Below are 16828 nucleotides of genomic sequence, written 5' to 3'. Positions count from 1 at the left end.
TCAATACTTCCCTGCCCAATAATGTAGATAGATAGCATCAAGAAAGAATATGCCCAGCAATAGCATAGAAGCACCACCAATCTAAGTCGCAAAATCATCCAGAAACAATTATTCGTTCAAGAGCTCAAGGTCAAAACTCTGAAATTCCCTTCTACCATCATGCCCATGTAAATATTGACATTCAAAAGTTGTCATCAATGATTCCTTCTCCTCAATAGTTTTCGTGCTGAGATTCCAGCGGATGGAAAATTGTAGAAATCACTCAAGTTAACATGAACTTGTTTCTCCATTCTTAATTTTGCTGCAAAACCACTTGAAAAAATTGTGCCACTCTGAATTCAGTGTAATTGGGCTTTTAATGACAGGTTCGGGACTTGATTACTGCTGAGCATCTTCTCCTGCCTTAAAAATATATTTTTACATTCTTAGGACATCAAGTCTTCCCACCACAGCAAAAAGAAAACAGTTTTAAAGTGAGCATTTTGTTTCTAAATTTATGGTATTTCAGCTTCAACTTAATCCCAAAATCATGTTCTTTATTTTACTATTTGCAAATGATTAAAATGTGTCTGATTATCAGTTCTTTTATTCCCTTGGTTTTGTTTTTGTCTACGTGTATTCACCAACATAATTATTTGCTTAACTGCTTGTTTTTCAATGGCTAAGATTCCCTTGTGCTGATACTGGAATCAAAGTAACATCAACATTGCACAGAGTTCACCAGATTTTGTTAGGAAATTTCCTTGAGGTAAGTAATGAACACTACTACTTTACACCACTTTTTTTTTGTTATATTTAAATGACTGTTAAATCTGAAATAGACATAAAACAAAGAAAAATTGTTCTGTAGTCTGATTCCATTAACATACATAATTAAGAATAATTCAAAAACAGGCTTCAACCATGAATGCCTACCATCCAGGTGGTATCCAGTACTTTTCTTTTACACAAGAACTAGGAGCAGGTTTAGATTAGATTAGATTCCCCACAGTGGAAACAGGCCCAACAAGTCCACATCAACCTTCCGAAGAATAACCCACCCAGACCCATTTCCTTCTGACTAATGCACCTAACACTATGGGCAATTTAGCATGGCCAATTCACCTGACCTGCACATCTTTGGACTGTGGGAGGAAACTGGGGCACCCGGAGGAAAGCCATGCAGACACAGGGAGAACGTGCAAACTCCACACAGACAGTTGCCCACGGTGGGAATCAAACGTGGGATCCTGGTGCTGTGAGGCAGCAGCGCTACCCATTGAGCCACTGTGACGCTCCTTGAGCCACCGTGCCTCCCCTTATGGCAACAGGCCCTTCGGCCCACAAGTCCACACTGACTCTCTGAAGAGTAACCCACCCAGACCCCTTCCCCGACCCTGTATTTACTCCTAACCTATGCACCTAACACAATGGGCAATTTGGCATGGCCAATTCACCTGACCTGCACATCTTTGGTGTGTAGGAGGAAACTGAGAGGGTGGATGCATATATAACACAATAGTTTTCATCAAAGGAATATTAATGGTATACTTCAAACAAGCATGGCCTTCATAAATGTTCTCTGTAAATCCTGCTTGGAAGCATATAATTACCTAAATACTATCAAAATATATTGCAATGTATATCTCTGCATAATCCTTACATTAAAGTTGTTTTTTCACTGTGAAATATTTTTCACTAAGGCATTTGTTTTAATATAAAAGTCAGCCCAATTACCTTCCACATTAAGAAGTTCTTCTATACAGTCCTCAATGTCACCACTTCAATACCTTAAAATTCATTAGATGAAGACATAAACAGAAAATTAGTTTAAATTAAATATACTTTTAAATATCTGTTATTAGTTTTGTTGCCAATAATATTTTATGAATACAGTTAGAAGTTTCAACATCACAGCCTGTTTTCAAGATGTGACAGGACAGTTGGGAAATTTCAGAATTTCACCCAAATATTGCAAGTCAATTCTGATTTCCTACTCAAATCTGAACTAAAACTCTCCATTTGGAATCTTGTATTAGGTGTGAACTCTTTGGAAATTGGCCATTTCATTGTTATGCATAATTCATACACTTGAAAAGTTACATTACTTAATAAAGAGTCCACCCTCAGAATCAATACAAAATTGATTCTTCAAGAACATTTTGCCCAATTCCTCAGAAATACTTAGTAAAACACAGCAAATGCAATTTAAATATAATAATTTAATCCAGATTAATTTCTGAGCTGAAGATGTAGTGAGCCTCCATAGCTTAGTTTTTGAAAGCATTTTGTTTTGATTGGCACTGTGTTGTATAATGAATTCAGTTCTTATGTAACTTAATCATGCTTGGTCAAAGGTACTCTGAAACATAAACATGAGAAATAAACTTGGAATTTAAATTGTGAAACATTTAAAGTTGCAGTGCTCATAAATTTTTTTTTCTTTATAATCTCAAAACTTTGTGCAATAAAAATGTTCAATTACTCAAAACGAGTTAATCTGACGCTACCTTTTGAAAAATAATTAATATCCAAAAGCACACAGGCCATATGGAAGCATTATTGCACTATTGCTTTTAAAATGTTAACAAAGCAGCTTTGTCATTTAGTGAGATTTACATTCAAATAGATCGGTGAAATATCTGATACCTGACACTAAATAAACTATGTAATCACTTTGAGTAGTCAGAAGATTCCACATTTACAGTTTAGTTTTAACCAAACACCAATTAAGCATTAGCTACACCTTTGAAATAAAGGAAGTAGTAGTGGCGTAGTGGTAATGTCACTGGCAATGTAAAGCAGAGCCTCAGGCTAACGTCTGGAGATTTGGGCTCAAGACCTACATGGTAGGGGGTGAAATCTGAATTCAGGAGCTCTCCAGGTGCATTTAGTCATTTAATAAAAATCTGTATGGCTAATTGCTAAATAATTATTCCAGCAATTTTTTTTAAACAAAAAATGTCTTATACAAAAGGACCAGGAAAATTAAGTCCAAAAATGTGCAGGTTAGGTGAATTGGCCATGCTAAATTGCCCGTAGTGAGAGTTGAAGGGGTAAATGTCGGGGAATGGGTCTGGGTGGGTTGCACTTCGGCGGGTTGGTGTGACTTGTTGGGCCAAAGGGCCTGTTTCCACACTGTAAGTAATCTAATCTAGTAAGCCAATACTGAGTATCCAGCAATCCTCTCGCATTAGTGGGAACGTGATGACCTTGTGGTATTATCTTTGGACTATCAATCCAGAGAACCAGGCAACGTTCTGGGGTCCCAGGTTTGAATCCCACCATGGCAGATGGTCCACTAATGTCCTTAAGGAAAGTAAACTTACCAAGCTTACCTGATCTGGCGTACAGACCTACAGCAATGTGGTTGAATCTTAACTGTCCTATAGGCAATTAGGGATCGGGAATAAATCAGAGTCTAGCCAGTAATGCCTTCATCCAGTGAATGAACATTGAAAAAAAAATCCACACACTATGAAACTTGTGTTTTTCATCTATATCATCAAATATTTTTGATTTCCTCCCTAGTTACCTTCAGAACGTGTGAGTGCAGACTCCCTTTCTATCCTAAAGTTGTATTTTCTTTAAACGTATCAATATTGAAGAGCCTATTTTGTTACCATTATTAGAAACTGAGGCACAGTAATTATTCATTCAAATATTTATTTGCCATTATTTGTGTGTTTATATTGTTCAGCCTTTAGTCGTCCTACGTTCATGGCAATTTTCCTTTCATTATTTATGCACCTACAGAACTCTACTCCCTTTGAAGTTCCTGAAATTTGATTTGATCTTTGCTTACCTGAGGTTTGGTTAAACTCCTCAAAGTTCTTTGCATTTCCTTTTATTCTTTCCTTTGTTATTTAAGTATTTCTTATATATATTTATAGATATATAATCATGTTGTACACTTCCTAATTCATACCAAATCCCATCCAATTTTCATCCATGCTCAGTGATTTACAGCAGCCTGTCACAATTTTAAAAATATAAGAATACAGAACACAGGAACAGGCCCTTCCGTTCACCACATCTGTGCTAATCATGATGCCATTCTAAACTAATTCAATCTGCCTGTACATAGTCTGTTTGCTTCTATTCCCTGTCTCTTCATGAGTCTCTCTAAGTGCCTCTGGAACATTGCTATCGCATTTGCTTCTACCACACTCCTTTGGCAGTACATCCCAGGCACTGATCACCCTCTGCGTAACAAACTTGCTTCACACATTTTATTTAAACTTTCCCTTCTCACCTTAAACCTGCACCCCTAGTATTTAACATTTTCACCCTGCGAGAAGACAGATCATCTATCCTAACCATGCCCCTCATAATTTTGTATACTTCTATCAGGTCACCCTCAGGCTCCAATGCTCTAGCAAAAACAAGTTTGTCCAACATCTCCTTATTGCTCACACAATCCAATCCAGGCATCATCCCAGTAAACTTCTTTTGTTCCCTCTCCAAAGCCTCCAATTCCTTGCCATAGTGTGGTGACCTGAACAACACACAATACTGCAAATGTGGCCTAACAAAAGTTCCATACAACTGCAACCTGACTTGCCAATTTTAAACTCTATACCCTATACATGTCCTATCATTCGTTCCCACCTTATCAACTTGTGTTGCCAATTTCAGGGAGCTGGAGTCTAGCATCCAAGATCTCTCTGTACATCAGTGTTCCTGAAGGTCCTGCAATTTACTGTACAATTTCTCTTACATTTGACATCCCAAAATGCATCACCACACATTTGTCTGGATTAAACTCCATCTGACATTTCTCCGTCCAACTTTCCAACTGATCTATATCCTGTTCTAACCTTTCACAACCTTCCTCACAACCCACAACTCTACATATACTTTCAGCTAAATAATATATGGAATTTACAAAATAACAAAAGTCCCAGTGCTTATCTTTACAGAACGCACAAAAGTCACAGACCTTCAGTCAGAAAAACGCCACAACTACCAAGCCAATTTTGTATCTAACCCACCAACTTAACCTGGATGCCATGTGATTTTATCTTCTGGATCAGACTATAATGAAGGGCCTTGTCAAATGTGTTAATTAATATAGACAACATCCACTGCCCTACCATCAAAAATCGTGTTCGCCACTATCATTTCCTCAAAAACTCAACAAAATATCCGAGACAAAATCCTCACTTTCAAATTCTTCATGGCCCAACTCCCCTCTACATCAATGTGCTCCTCCAATTGTAATCTCTTTCACATTCCCAATTTATTCACCCCAGCTTCTGCTGTGTCCTCAACTGTTTAAGTAATAAATTCTAGAATCCCTTCCAAAAACTGATCTTTCTTACTAAAGTTATCTGCCCCTTTCCCTCTCTCTTGAACATACTTGTTACAATCTATCATTTTCTTCTGCCCTTCTAATGTCTGCACAGGTAATAGAATATCTGTCTTTTTGCTTCCTCTTTCTCAGCCCTCCAATGCTACAAATGTTCCTTTCAGATAAGCCAGTGATTTCCATCTTTCAGTTCAGCATACCAAATTCATTGTTCACATTATATTTGTCTGTTTTGCACTGGGGAGACCAAAAGCTGATTGGATGACTGCTTTCCAAACACTTCCATTCAGACCTGAAGCACAGGCCAAGCAAGCAACAGCCTGTCATTTTAATTCTGCACCTTCCTTTCACGCACTGACACTTCTGTCCTTGGCTTATTACAGTGTTCCAATGCAGCCAAATGCATTCAAGCAACATTCGCAATTCTTCACAAGTTGAAGCAGATTGTGTCCATATTCAACAAGGCCTGGAAAACATTCAGGCTGATTGTTAAGTGGCAAATAACAACCATGCCTCACAAGTGCCAGCCAATCTCTGTTCTCAAACAACAGATGATCTAACCTTCATTCCTTGATTTTCCATGGCTTTATGATCACAGAATCCCCTCTTACCAATATTCTGACAGTTATGATTGACCAGATATTGAACTGGATGATCCATATAAATTACTGTAGTTAGAAGATGTGTAGAATTAGTGGCATAATCTCCTGACTTCTCAATGCTTGTCCACCATGTACAATATTCAAGTTCAAGAATGCAATAAAATTCTCTCCAGTCTCCTAGATGGATGCAGATCGAGCAACATTTGAAGCTCAACTCCATCCAAGACAAAGCTACCCACTTGATTGGCACCCAATCTGCCAACTCCCTTCACCACCAAGACACAATGGCAGCAGTGTGCATCATCTACAAGATGGACTGCAGCAACTCAGCAAAGTTCTTTCAACAGCAAACTCTAATCCCTGACCTCTACCATCTGGAAGGAGAAGGACAATGGATACAGCAGAACATGAGCACATGCAGTTTCTCCTTCACATCACACATAATCCTGACTCCCAGGTATATCACTGTTCCTTCATGTCACTAAGTCAAAATCCAGGAAATCTCTTCTGAATAGCACTGAGGATGTGCCTACACTGAATTGACTGCAACAGTTAAAGAAAGTGGCTCATCACCATCATCTCAAAGGAAGTTAGAGATGGGCAAAAGGTGCTGGCCCAGCCAGCGATGCTCACATCCCCCAAGTCAGAGGTTCAGAGAAAATATTTAAGACCTGTTAGGTTTTTAAATGTCCCCAATTTAAATGAAGGGTCATCGACCTGAGACACGAACTGCTTCTCGCCCGCCCCCCCCCCCCCCCACCCATCCCCATCCCAAACACTGCCCAAACACTGCCCAAACATTTATTCTAGTGTTTTCTAGTTTTATTCAGATTTCCAGTTTCTACATTTAGGTGTACTTATCCCTTCCAAAATTACAGTGGTTCAGATTGGGGATTGAATGCAGCAGAGATCAAATGCAGTTCTCCTCACTTATGACTTGGAACATAGTTCTCTAATGATCAAAATTACTTTCAATGCAGCGCACATCCTGGAAAACTAATGATCTTCAGAAAACTAATTCTTATCCATCAACACTGACTGACAGAAACTGCTAAATACAGATGGCTGTGGCTAGAGTGTTACAATTTTAGTCGCATATTTATTTTTGTCAAAAATATCTGAAATGAAATCAAACATCGATAAAATACTTAAGTGTACACTTGATATAAATCCAACACCATTCAGTACCAAGTAAGCCATGCACTCTCAATATTGAAAAGAACACTTGACCAATCTTAAAAATCACACAACACCAGGTGATAGTCCAATAGGTTTACCTGTTGACTATAAACTGGTGTTGTGTGATTTTTAACTTTGTACACCCCAGTCCAAGACCGGCATCTCCAAATCTTGACCATTCAGGTTTGTCCTTCTTGTGTAGTAATATTTGGATGACATAGTCAGTATACATTCATATAGTGTGAAGTATGTGCACAAAGATCACATGCCCTTTGAATGTGCTATTACTTGTTATATTAGTACAATCCTACCCCACACCTGGGAGTGACTCTAGCTCCTTCTCCTTCTCACAACATCTGAAGACAACAGCAGCAAATGTCAAAAGCAGAAACAACCTACTAATCAAGCTTTGTTGGCAATCAATTGATTGCAACAAACTACATCATATTTGTAACCCTCCACTCAACATCTAAGTAATGCAAAATAGTGCAGAAGCTAGATATCTGAAATAAAAATTGCTAGAGAAACTCAGAATGTCTGGCAACATTGTGGAGAGAGAAACAGAGTTAACAGTTTGGATCCAAAGTGACTTCGTCAGAACTGAAAGAAATTAGAAAATGGTGGGTTTATGCTGTTGAAAGAGAGGAGAGGCAAACAGAAAAAAAACTGTAATGGAGTCCAGATCAAAAGACAAAAGGAATAAGAATGATGGTAAAGAAGTGAGAGATGTAAAATGGGTGCACGTGAAGGTGTGCAAAGGAAAAGGTAGTTCTGCTTTGCAAAGTCAATAAGATAAAAACAAAACACACTTTTAAGCTGTGGAACTCAATATTGATTTTTAGAGGATTTAAATCCCTCAGCAGTAAATGAGGTGTTGTTCCTCCAACTTACATTAAACATCACTGGAAAACTGTAGCAGGCCCAGGACATAAATGCTAAGATGGAAGTAAAATGTCTTGTTGTGATGGCAAGCAAGAGAAGGTTGAGGTCTTCCCGATGAATGCACAGGTAAAGTTCTGCAAAGCAGTCACTCAATCTGCTCCTATGGGCTCCTTTGCACTCCTCTGTTTTATCCTGTGCTTCCTCACGAACTGTTCTACTTGGTCCTCCTCATCTCTGTCAACAGCATCAAGACCACAATTTTCCAGCTCCTTTCAGTTCCAACCAAGAGTCATACTGAACTTGAAACATTAGGTCAGTTTCTTGCTCCACAGATGCTGCCATATCAGTTGAGCTTCTCTAGCACTTTGTTTATAACTCAACATGCCTGCCCAGATCCTGTTCATCACTCCCCCAACACAGCTGCCAAATGACAACACACACAAGATGGTTGAAACCATCCGTGTTGCATATCACTTATCCACTCCATAATGACCTGCTCAATCTGCCTCCTACCTGCCTTCCACCTCAGTGCCATATGTTGCACCTTCATCAGAACATCTACCAGAAAACATTGTGCGGATCAAGGATTGGGAAACACAGCAAGTCATTAGCATCTGCCAAATGACAGGCTCTGAACTATCATGGTGACATTGGGTCTCATTAAACAGGTTCAGAATAAGCCAGCATCACTGCACAAACTCCTAATGCACGTTACCAGGGAGCATCTCTTCAGGAGTTACAATCATTAATTCATCACAAGTTACTCATCAGAAATGTAATTCAGCATGTTTGGTTTCCCAACTTGTCGCATATGGCTAATGGATAATGCATTGCTTTTTAAAAACATGATAACAAAAATCACCAATTTAAACATGAACTTGATACACAGGATTTCAAAATTTCTAAACCAGAGTCATTAAAATCTACATATCCAATCACCTCCTGTCTACTCTCATTATCTCGATCATAACAGGGTACAAAATTCCCAATGCAAATTTGCAGATATACATCATTAAAATGTTAGCTATACCATGACTGATTTTATTATAACATTATTTTATTCAAACATTCATAATATTCCTAATTATGGGATAACGACTCCATTTCATTAAATCACAAGACACTTTTCTTTAATAGTCGAGGCACTGTAGAATCAAAACTAATATATATCCAGCATTCAAAAAAAATTGAAATAAGTTGTCCAATCACTTTCCCTTTGAATTGATTAGTTTTATTTCTGTTCAAAAACTTGATCAAGCTTCAGTTATTTTTAAATGAACATCAGCATCATTTGAAAACCAGGTTACTGAGGAAGTGAATATTTATCAGAATTTATACATTTATCAGAATCAAGTGTAGGGACAACATTCACTTTTCCTATATTTAGTTTCAGTTAACATGTATTCAAAATCACATTTTCTTTTCAAAATAACATGTTCTCTTCTAATTCTTAAGATCAATTATTAGAAATTGATCTAAAAATAATCATATCATTTTTTTTCTGAGTCTTAGGTAAATTAGAGATGATTCCTTCAAATTCAAACCTCGAAATGTACATTTTCTTTCTAACAATAAACTACAAAGTATCTCAAAAGGTCTAATTTAGGACAGTATCTTTACCAATGTTATCTATGTCTTTCCAAATCAAGTAGCAATAAACAAGCCACTTAACACTGGGACTTTTTTTCATTCTGACTGATCCAGCTCTAAAGGAACAAATTTGAATTAATGGAGTGCTTTATTATGTCCTCTTGAAACTTCAAAGCAATTTAAACCAATGAATTAATTTTGAAGTCATCCCTTTTCTTTTATAGACAACTGCTGAATTCAAATTGATCTCAGAGAAGTCTGAACAGATACGGTAAGTGCTCTGCTGGTGAATGTCAGGCAGTCCACTGGTGAATTTCCTGCTGCACTTCAAAAGACAAGAGTAGGATATTTCATGCGAAACAAATTGAATAGTGTTCAAAAGACAAGCTCTCAGACAACTCAATACTTTCTCAGTACACAATGGAGTAGTCATAGATAATGAGTTTACATCTGGATTAGAACATGAATCCCTAATCTCTGACTCAGGACTGAGACTAGAGAATGGCCATAGCACAGCATGTCATTTTATCCATTCTCTCTAGCCCTCTGAAGAAGACATTCACATAGTCCATTTATACAGTCAGAGTCACAGACTACCTGCCCGTTTCCTGTAGCTCCGTATTTTCTTTCCCTTTTCAGATAATTATCAAATCTCCTTTTGAAAGTGCAACTGATCTTGTTTCCTCTAAATACTGAGAGAGTGTCCCACATTTGAACACTCATTGCCTGAAAATAATTTTGTTGTTACTGTTGCTTCATTTGTCAAATACCTTAGAAGTGTGTCCTCTGGTTCTCAACTCTTCCACTTTTTTTTCACATACACTTTGTTCATTTCATTTGCAATTTTAAATATTCATAGAAAAAATTGGAGAGAGAAGGTTAAGATCCTCAAACTTGGAATCATTCTCTTGAATCTTTCCTGTATTCATCCTAATGCTATCACATCCTTCCTTTAATGTGGCGCCTAGATGGAGCCGAACCAGCATTTTATTCAAGTTTAACATGACTTAGTTTCTTTTGCATGCCCCTACTATTAAAGACTATAATGCCATACATTTGTATGAACCACTTTCTCAAACTGTCCTGTCACCTTCAATATACATTTATCATTCTGTTCCTGCATCCTATTTAGAATTACTTTATATGGTTCCTCTTTATTTGTCTGGATAAATTAAATTACTTCATATTTATCTGCACTGAATTTCATCTATCTGTCTATTGTTTATTAACTATCACCATTGCTCACTTCATTCAGCATGTTTCAATTACCATTGACTTCGAAAGCATAAATTTGGCCACGTTTACAAAAGACAAGCTAACATATTGGGCACTTGTTGACTAGTCTCTCTGTTAGACAATGTCATTAGGGTCAAATTGACAGTAAAATGTACATCAAGGTAGCAGCTTCTCTCAAATGAATAATTCTAAATGATAGCATTGTCCATTAATGAGAAAGACATTTCCTCAGGAGGTCTGATGGTCTGTACTGATCATTCTGTTAGGTAAAGCAGTACAAGTCTTAAACAGAGCAGGTTTAAGATGGGGTACTGGGCTAATGGTCGGATACTTGGTAGTGTGGATGAGCAGAGGGATCTTGGTGTCCATACAGGCTTGGAATGATGCTGCCGAAACACCCTGGCTGTGGAGGTGAGATGAGTCCATTGCTAACACATGCATGCTGTATTGTGCCCAATAAAAAAAAAATTGCATTTATGTAAAACCTTTCATGATCCCAGGAAATTCCAAAGCAATAGTGAATAAGGTGAAGTCATGGTAGTGTGGGAAATATGGTGAAACAATGTTAGGGGTAGATTCTTTACTCAGCGAGTCGTGAGTTCATGGAATGCCCTGCCAGTAGCAGTGGTGGACTCTCCCTCTTTATGGGCATTTAAACGAGCATTGGATAGGCATATGGAGGATAGTGGGCTAGTGTAGGTTAGGTGGGCTTGGATCGGCGCAACATCGAGGGCCAAAGGGCCTGTACTGCGCTGTATTTTTCTATGTTCTATGTTCTAGGTCAGGCAGCATCAGAGAAGCAGGACAGCCGACATTTCAGGTCGACACCCTTCCTGATGAAGGCCCAAATCTGCTGAAGGGTCCCAACCTGAAATGTTGGCTGTCCTGCTTCTCCCATGCTGCCTAAGCTGCTGCATCTTTCCAGCTCCACATTTTATTGACACTGACTTCCAGCATCTCCAGTCCTCACTATCTCCAAGTCTTAAACAACCAGGTTTAAATGTTTACATTTGTGATGGAATAAGTTAGGGAGAGTGGGACTGAGAAAAATAAACCCTCCTGATTTGTATGCAGGGTCCTGTTTTATATGAAAAAAAAGGCAGAAAATATTCTGACCATTTAGAGTCATGACAGCAGCTCCAATAGCAATGTATGTAACAATGTAAAATCTGTGTTGGTTTTAGAATTTTAAGAAAACTTGGCTTTGTATTAAATAATGTTGAATTAGCTCTTATTACAGTTGAGCGGAGAAAATGAAGGCAAAAGTCATAAATGAGAAATAAGATAAAGCATTATTTGGTATATAACTCATATATTACATTCAAACTAAATTTAAAATTTTCAGAAAATTATATCCAGGAAAAAGAGTGAAGGAAATATTTTAATTGTTTTTACAGCTGCTTCAGATTAAAACCAAAACCTGCACTTAGACTGGTCAATAGAAACATTACTAGAGAGAGAGATGAGTAAATGAGCATTCAAAAATTAGGCAGACATGTGTATACAGATGAAGCAAATATTCTTTTAGATGAATTGGTCTATCCGAAGAGTAACCCACCCAGACCCATTCCTCTACCCTATATTAACCCCTGACTAATGCACCTAATACTATGGGCAATTTAGCATGGCCAATTCACCTGACCTGCACATCTTTTGGATAGTGGGAGGAAACCAGAACACCAGGAGGAAACCCGCACAGACACTGGGAGAATGTGCAAACTGCACACAGACAGTCGGCCAAGGCTGGAATCGAACATGGGTCCCTGGCACTGTGAGGCAGCAGTGCTAACCACTGAGCCACCGTGCAACCCCCAAAGTGTTGCTGAATTGAGACTCCCAGCTGTGAGTACACAGCTCCTTGAGAGTAGTGTAGACAGGGTGGTGAAAAAAGGCATTTTGCATGCTTGCCTTCATTGGTCAGAGCATGGAGTACAGGAGTTTGGACATCATGTTACAGCTGTATAAGACATTGGTAAGGCCACATTTGAAATACTGTGCACAATTCTGGTCATCGTGCTATAAGAAAGGAGTTTGGAAAGGGTGCAAAAAAAAATTACAAGAATGTTACTGAGACTGGAAGGCTTCAGTTATAAGGGGAGGATGGGCCATTTCCCCTAGAATGCAGGAGGCCAAGGGGTGACCTTATCAAGGTTTATAAAATCGTGAGGAGCATGGATACGGTGAATAGCCAAGGTTTTCTTCCCCAGGGTAGGGGCTTAAAAACGGGAGTGCTTCAAAACTTAAAAAAGACATGAGGGATAACCTTTTCGCAAGGAGGATGGTGCATATATTTAACCCGCTGCCAAAGGAAGTGATGGAGGTGCGTACAATTACATCTTTTGAAAGACATTTGGACAGGTACATGGATAAGAAAGGTTCAGAGGAAAATGGGTCAAACACAAGCAAATCAAACAAATTCAGTTTCGGAAATCTGGTTGGCATGGATGAGTTGGGCTGAAGGATCTGTTTCCATACGTTATGCCTTAAAGGAGGTTTTTCAGATTTACAACAGGTAAGGGAGAGGCAAGAGTGGACACTGAACTAATGGAAAATGAGGCTGGAGATGTAGTAATGAGGATGAAAGAAATGGTTGAGGAACTGAATAGGTACTTTGCATCAGTATCCACAGTTGAAGTCACCAGCAGCATACCAGAACTTCAAAAGAATCAGGAGGCAGAGGTAAGTGTCATGGCCATCACGAAGGAGAAAGTGCTAGGGAACCTAAAAGATCTGAAGGTAGATAAACCACCCAGACCAGATGGACTGCACTTCAGAGTTCGAAAGGAGATAGCTGAGGAGATTGTGGTGGCATTGGTAGTGATCTTTCTGGAATCACTGGAGTCAAGGAGGGTCCCATAGTACTCGAAAAGGGCTAATGTAACTACCCTTGTTTAAGAACAAAGGGGTGCACAAGACAGGAAATTACAGGTCTATTAGCCTGACCTCAGTCATTGGCACAATTTTAGAATCCATCATTAAGGATGCTTTTATGGAGAGTATGGTAAAATAGGGCTGAGTCAGCATGGCTTCATCAATGGGAGATCATGCCTGACAAATCTGTTTGAAGTTTTTGAGGAGGTAATGAGCAAATTAAACAAAGGAGAGCAAGTGGACATGACCAATATGAATTCCCAGAAGGCCTTTAATAAGGTCCCACAGAGGAGGCTGCTAATTAAGAACCTGCTAGACAAAAGCCTGTGGAGTTAGGGGTAAGACACCAGCTTGGATGCACAGGATGGGCTGACTGGCAGAAGGTAAAGAATGGAGATAGAAATATTTTTCAGGATGGCAGTGACCAATGCAGTTCTGCAGGGGTCAGTGTTGGGACCACGACTATTCATATGATACATTAACGATCATGACAAAGGAAGGGAGAACATTGTTGCTAAGTTTGCAGATGATACAAAGATAGATGGAGTGACAGGTAGTGTTGCGGAAGTGGAGACTGTAGGAGAACGTGAAAAAGTTAGAAGAGTGAACAAAGAAGTGGTTGGTGGAATACAACTTGGGACTGTGGGGGGTTATGCATAGACTATTTTCTAAATGGGGAAAGGATTCAGAAATCTGAAGGACAAATGGACTTGGGAGTCCTAGTTCAGGATTCTCTTAAGGTTAACAATACAGCCTCAGTTGACAGTCCCGAAGGCAAATGCAATGTGAGCATTCATTTCAAGAGGTCTAAAATACAAGAGCAGAGATGTACTGCTGAGGCTGTGTAAGGCTCTAATCAGACTGCATTTGCAATATTGTGATCAGTTTTGGGCCCTGTATCTAAGGAAAGACACTCTGGTCTTAGTGGGGTGACAGAGATAATTTGCAAGAATGATCGCTGGGATGAAGAGCTTGTCATGTGAGGCATAGTTGAGGACTCTGGGTCTGCACTCAATGGAGTTTAGAAGGATGAGGGGGAAATTTGATTGAAACTTACAAAATACTGAAAGGCCTTGATAAAGTGAATGTGGAAAAGATGTTTCCAGTAGTAGAGACAACCTTTTAGAACAAAGATGAGAAGGAATTTCTTCAGCCAGAAGGTGGTGAATCTGAGGAAACCAAGTGCATTTAAGACAGAGATAGTTAAGTTCTTGATTGGCAAGAGGATCAAAGGTTACGGACAGAAGGCAGGAGGAATGAGGTTGAGGAACATATCAGCCATGATCGAATGGTGGAGCAGGCCAGATGGGCTGAATGGGCTAATTCTGCTCCTATATCTTTTGGTGCCTTCAAGAAACTGTTGTGTACACATTGTGAGGTTACAGATTGAGTATGATACTTATTTGCACTGATTAAAACTCCATCCAAACTTAAATAGCTTCAGCAAACAGGAAAGGAACGTCAGCCACCTCCCTGAAATCGACAGAAACAAACTTTCTGATCATTTTCAAATTGACAGCATTATTAAATATGATAGGGTTCACCCTTTTTCTTTTGAAATATTGCATTTCAATTATCTAATATATTGTCTGCAATCATTGAAAGCTCCATAGCATCTCATTTTTTGTTTTGCGATTATAGGTGCAGTTTGATATATGAAACACTGTCCATGTCCTCCACATACTTCTGGTCTGGTCACACCTGATGCCAGTTTGATAATCAGTACTGGGGAGGTAGTTTGCACCAACAACATGAAATGTGCACAGATTATGACAACAATTGGCATGAAAATCTCCTCCAGTAACTGCTATTCTTGCAGTTCTATGCTGACTGCCCACAGAGAGGGATACGTGGTGGTGTGTGTGGTGGAATCTCAGTCTGATGAATAGGTCATCGTTGTTGAATGTCTGGTAATATGTCCAAGCTGGGAGGTATTGAGGTGAGGGTTCCAGCAGTGCTAAATGCTTGAGTTACAGCACATGGATTTGAAGCATAAGTTGTCATTGCTAAAGTATTGTGTGTAGGTGGATGATAGGGATATAGTACATTGAGCAGTATATAGCTGGTGCCTTGATTGGAGGCATAGAGCATTTGAAGATACATTCATTGATCTTGACTGGTCATCTGAGGTAACTGAAAAGGAGGAAATACTATGCAGTAATAATGCAATATCATGCATTCCTAACTGAGTGAGGATGCAAAGTGAAATAAATCACGGAATATAATGTAAATACTGTTTATGTTCAAATTAGGTAAGATTCACTAGGCTCTGTTAAGTCTGGCTTCATTATGTCACCCACAGCACTTCAGAAACGTGGCTCATTCTCTCTGGCTTGTGTTCAAAGTGATTTACGATCTCTAAATAGTACAGACTTTTCCACCCTCTGTTTCTCTCCATCTCCTTTTCCATTCACTCACTCATTCTCCATTCCCCTGTGTTCTTTCTCTCCCTCTTCCTTTGCACTGTGGTGCCAATTGGGTCCTGATTATCAGACAAGCTGGTTAAACAAGACACATTCTGGTTCATTAGTTACCCTGTGTGTAATACAACATGTGCCACTGGGACAAACAGATCTTCTTTGAGGCTTAATTCAGTTCCAGAACTGATTTGGTGAAAGGCTTTATCACATCTTCTCTGGACTGACTGAACCTCTAATAGCATAGATCTGCGTCCATACTAATGTTGTGCTTAGCGAAGACAGAGGCAAGAACTCTGGAAACTTCTAATGGAAGACTTTTCTCATCCTTGTGCAAATTAGCAGAAAAATGATTTGGGGAATCTGTAGACTAATCTTCATCTCTTGCTGAATCTCTTCAGCAAATATGTTGAAACCTCTGTGTGATCAAGATATACCACTTGAGATAGGGACTGCTGTTGGAAGGGGAGTATATACCTTTAAGTGCAGTTTAGTTTCAGCGAGAGGCTGCAAGTCAGAGAGTTAAAGAAGAGAAGAAACCTTGGATCACATGGGAAATGACAATAAAATGAAGTGGGTTATACTCAATGAGATTACTGAACCTATTAACTCAATAGTATCAGAATGAAACAATTATATGTGGCAATGTTAAATGAAGACTTACTGTCCCTGAAGGAACAAATTTGTAGGGCAATGGGAAATTAACAGATTAATAGAGTTCATTTGATAGCACTTTCAAGGAGGTATCTTGGGAACAGTGA

At 39.0% G+C, this 16828-nt stretch overlaps 1 protein-coding gene across 6 annotated transcripts in view; it reads right to left on the bottom strand.

Moving 5' to 3' along the window:
• Window positions 1-16828, bottom strand: part of gulp1a (GULP PTB domain containing engulfment adaptor 1a) — a 379864-nt gene that overhangs the window by 229587 nt on the left and 133449 nt on the right. Inside the window, exon 3 of one of the 6 annotated variants that reach the window (XM_043704097.1) lies at window positions 1717-1769. The exons of the other annotated variants lie outside the window; for them this stretch is intronic. The gene's annotated coding sequence lies outside the window, so the exon portion shown is untranslated. The remainder of the gene's footprint in view (window positions 1-1716; window positions 1770-16828) is intronic. 6 annotated transcript variants of the gene reach the window in all.

This window comes from Chiloscyllium plagiosum, chromosome 14 (assembly GCF_004010195.1).
Source record: "Chiloscyllium plagiosum isolate BGI_BamShark_2017 chromosome 14, ASM401019v2, whole genome shotgun sequence".
NCBI classification, from domain to species: Eukaryota; Metazoa; Chordata; class Chondrichthyes; order Orectolobiformes; family Hemiscylliidae; genus Chiloscyllium; species Chiloscyllium plagiosum.
Note: the sequence above shows the minus strand (reverse complement) of the source record. Positions and strands in the feature narration are given on the sequence as shown.